This window comes from Lucilia sericata, unplaced genomic scaffold (genome assembly GCF_015586225.1).
Source record: "Lucilia sericata isolate MDLA Ls3-8-SP2 unplaced genomic scaffold, ASM1558622v1 Contig001681F_arrow, whole genome shotgun sequence".
In the NCBI taxonomy this organism is placed as follows: domain Eukaryota; kingdom Metazoa; phylum Arthropoda; class Insecta; order Diptera; family Calliphoridae; genus Lucilia; species Lucilia sericata.
In genome coordinates, this window is record NW_023995591.1 from 79,009 (window position 1) to 84,129 (window position 5,121).

Sequence of the window (5,121 nt, forward strand, 5' to 3'; positions counted from 1 at the left end):
CCATAATTTTATGAGGATCGGTCCTAGTCGCCATATAACTCCTGTTTTTTATTTTTTTGCTTTAACATGTATATAGGTCGGCTATGCCCGACTGCACTTTCCTACTCCTTTTTATTTGTTGAAGTGTGTGTATGCGTATATTTCCAAAATATACATATTATAACCTAAAAAAATTCAGGAGAAATTTCTGTTACATACGAAAATGTTCATTATAAAAATACGTTAATTTTTTTAATTTAAAAATTATCTATTACGATTTAAAAATATGTCCCATAGTGTTAGATTTTCGTAAATATTACATGTACTTTTAAAACTCTTCCCTTTTTTGTCATGTATGATATCGCCGTATCTAAATCCTTATTTTGGAAAACAAAGTTCCGAATGAGATGATTCCTTCTGCAAATATAGTATTCTCTAAATGGAATATAATGACAAAATTGTTTTCCAAGTACTCCTATTTTTACAAAATCTATACCACTCTGAAGGCGTACGAACGTCACATACAATAGTACGGAATTTCCCATATGTATATATAAGTAGAAAATATTTAACATAAGTTTGTTACATTTTAAAACAAGTTCAAAAATAATATAAAATTTATTTATCAGAGATGTTCATAACTTTCTTTGTTTAAGGTGGAAGTACACAATACGCGTTCAGGCGGCAACGCGTTTTACGCTTTTCAAACTTTTTGCGCTTCAAATTACACACCACGCGTTATTTTGATCTTTCTTTTATTCTTTTTTAAGGCTATTACTGTTTAAAAAATCAAAATTTTACGTTTTTGTTTATTTTTTTAATATTTTTCTTTCATTTTTGGTGAAATTTATTTAATTTTAGTTTATTCTTATTCTACACAAAACAAAATACAAGCATGATCAGCTGCCGACGCATCAAAAGTTGAATTTTGCTGAACTTTTCGCGGCAGAGGAGTTACAAACTACAGTGTGTAACTTGTTAAATGAAAATACACTATTTCAACTTTTTTTGACAGAAGTCTATAACGCGCTGCAGCGTACAACGCGTGTTGTGTACTTTCACCTTAACGTAGCAGAAATATCGTTTAAGGTATTTTAGAATTTTTATATCAAATCCCCTCTTCTTTGCCTATTTTCTTTTCATGAATGATCTGGCATCTCTTAATTATTATATTAATTCGCCGAAAGGTATGCTATTATAATTGTCTTTATTTTTGTATACTTTAAAAATTAATGTTATAAAGTGTTGCCATATATTTGTTTACTTTTAAAAATCGCCAAAATAACACATAAATACATTATACCCTACACTACTATAGTGGGGAGGGTATTATAGGTTTGTACTGATGTTTGTAACACCCAAAAATATTGGTCCTACACCTTAAAGTATACCAATCCGCTCATGATCACTTTCTGAGTCGTTTTAGCTATGTCCGTCCGTCTGTGTGTCCATGTAAACCTTGTTCGCTCTCTACAGGTCGCAATTTTCAAGATAATTTAATTAATCCCAAATGCACATATGCACATACTATTCTTTTGACACAATGATAAAAATCGGTTCATTATTTCGTATAGCCCCCATACAACCGTACCCCCCGAATGGTGTTTTGAGCTCATAAATATGTTAAATGCTCTTGTATCACTTAGCGTGACCCCCAAATGGGAATGTTTCTACTGGAAATGAAAATTTAGTTCATATTTTAATATTTTTTATTAAAATTTTTCCGATTCAGTATTATTTTGTTCACTCGCATCATATTATATGCCATTTTTTTAAAACGCATGTTCATAATTAAAACTAACAAAAAATTAATTTAGTTTAATTATATACATGCTATTTTATTTTAATTAAATTACCTTTAAACAATTCACTATATAAAATTTCTTTTATTGAATATGTTTTTGCGATACATAGTCTATTATTAGAGTTTAATATTGATAATTATACAAAAATTAATTTTATATATGTATGTAAATGTGGCTAATAATCTGCCTAATTTAAAAATGAACATACATATATTCGGAAAATTGTTTTCAGATTTGCATTAGACTGATATCGAAAATTTTTACACATTGAAAAAAAAAAAAAAAAATTGGAAATTAACTCAATGATACACTAATTACCGGTAGATATTTTAAGACCAAATACAAAAACAGATATGTCTTCACATAGAAACTATGAACTGATGTTTGCATTAAAATCCGCACTTCGATCCGATAGGAGGATGAGGTTCATTGTTTAATGAATTCATCTTGATCCTATTCAAAAATCGTCCCGGAATGTCGTTTGAATGACATTCCACCTGCTCGGTGTTAAGTTTAAGGTAAATTTTGAATTGAATTTGCTTTCCTCTGAAACCAATATATCAAGATTTGACAAAACTTTCCGAATCATAATAATAACTATAGAAGTTACAAACAATAACCTTTAACTGACCACTATTACGGATATTATGGATATAGGATTGGACATTTATTTCCGACAAGCTTAGATTGTCTACATAGTTTTTCAGATAGAAATTTTCTCTACCGATAATTAAATTGTGAAAAAGTATAAAAGTAAAAAAAAAAAAGTAAAACTCAAAAAATCGATTTTGACGAAATTTGCACAAACGTTAGTACTATTGGATAGTAGATCAGACACAAATCTATCGGTCAAGAACTGCCGGACTTAGAGGGGGTCAAAGTTGAACATTTTAGTCATGCAGGATTTTATTTAAATGAGTGTAACTTTTCACCTATTGGTCCTAGCAAAAATTGTCCAAAGGAGTTCAGATAGATATTCTTGGTGCAAGGAGTTCAGATAGCTGTTCTTGGCTATCACCTTCAACATAAAAAGTCTTTTTATCCATTGAAATTGATATGTATTACAGGGTATAAGAACGTGAGAAGAAATTTCCAGCGAATGAGTATTTAAAGCAACGTCGTTGTTGAAACTATTTCATGAGATTATTTCTCCTGTTTAGTGATATCCTTGGAGTATTAAACTAAGTTACCAAAATATTGCCCTAAAGAGTGTGACGGGCTGCAAACAAATTACCTCTTAACAACACCTATCCGTGTAGGTAGATTCTCTACCATCTACCATCATGTTGACAAAACTCTGGCTGCTGGGATGTCATAACATCACACAGTTACATACTAAATATGTAGAGAATCCGTTTGATCAAACCTCATGTACGGCAGCTTTGAATATTATATATAGATACACTATACTATATTTATAAGATATCCTATTGCACTTATATGGAGATCTCCTACCGCATATAGCAGACACTGAAGGAAACTGGCACAATGGAAATCAGGATGAAAAGGCAACAGGCATATTCAACTGTTCAGCAAACCCAACATTATTTCGTCTAATGGTCGAATACTATAAAAGTAGCACAAGTTTTAAGTTTAAGAAGAAGTTTTAAATTAAGAGAAGAGGCGAACTGGGAGTGTATATAAAAAGTTTTTATCTCTCGGAAAAGTATTTCGAAGCACATCTACCGGATATGGATAGACCAATGATGAACTCTCAAGACAAGGCCCCGTATCTTGTTGTTACAACAACGAAATTGTTAGAGAAAATTATATTCTTATTCCTCTGATCAAGGTAACGAACATGATAGACGATTAGGTAAGAGACGAACGAACTAGGAGAGTGTATAAAATGAAATTGATTTTAATAGGTTAATACCTCTTATAAGCACTTTTATCGGATGTGGTAGATAGGCGCATTTAAGACTCTCTAATAATTTGGCTAATAATACAGTTATCGGATCGATGTGTATTCCTACGAGGTAAATACTTTAGAAATGGTCGGCATATTCAGGACTTATTGACTCTTGGTCTGTTAATTATGGATAGAACAATAGCTACAATTTGGCTAAAACTAATCCGGTAATATTCGCCAGATTTTGCGATACTTATAGAATTGAAGAATTAAAATCCCAGCAAAATGCAGAGTACTTATATAAATATCATTACTACATACCGTCTGCATTACTTTTAAGTACTTTTGTAATGATTTACATATAATCAGATACGCATATTATTTTGAAAAAAATTAAATTTTAACTCAAAGTTTTAAAACAGGACCTTATCCTGTCAAAAAAGAGTATTTTTTTAGAAATAAAAGTACTCCATTACTTTGTAATTTATAAGAGTAGTCTATTGATGACCCTACGGTATATTCTATGGCCTAATCTGTTGATTAGCCTATGTTCTAGTCTATTGACTACTCTGTGAACTATCCTATTGACTATTAACTAGCCTGTGTTCTAGTCTACTGACTAGCCTGTAAATTAGTCTATTGATTAGCCTATGTTCGAATCTATTGACTAGAATATGGTCTAGTCTATTGATTAGTAGGCTAATCAATAGACTATCTATTGATTAGCCTATGGTCTAGTATATTTATTAGTCTATTGACTACTCTGTGAACTACCCTATTGACTTATCCATGGAACATTATACTGAATAGCCTGTGGTTTAGTCTATTAACTAGCCTAAGGTCTAATCTGTTGCCTAGTGCACTATCACATTGACTAGGCTATTGATTAGCCTATGATCTAGTATATTTATTAGTCTATTGACTACTCTGTCAATGTGCTAATGCCTACTAAGCATTAGCACATTGACTAGTCTATTGATAAGTCTATGGTCTAGTATATTTATTAGTATATTGACTACTCTGTGAACTATTGATTAATACATGGACCATTCTACTGACTAGCCTGTGAAGTAGTTTATTTACTATCCTTAGTGACTAGCCTACTGGCACATTGACTAGTCTATTGATTAGCATATGGTCTAGTATATTTATTAATATAGTAACTACTCTGAAGTACCCTGTTGACTAATCCATGGACCATTCTATTGACTAGCCTGTGGTCTAGTCTATTGGCTAGTCTGTGAACTAGTCTATTGACTAGGATATCGTCTAGTCTATTGGCTAGCCTACTGTGCACTGGCACATTGACTAGTCTATTGATTAGCCTATGGTCTCGTATATTTATTAGTCTATTGACTTCTCTGTGATTATCCTATTGATTAATTCATGGGCCATTCTACTGACTAGACGGTGGTAAGTCTTTTAACTAGCCTGTGAACTAGTCTATTGACTAACCTTAGGTCTAATCTATTGACTAGCCTACTT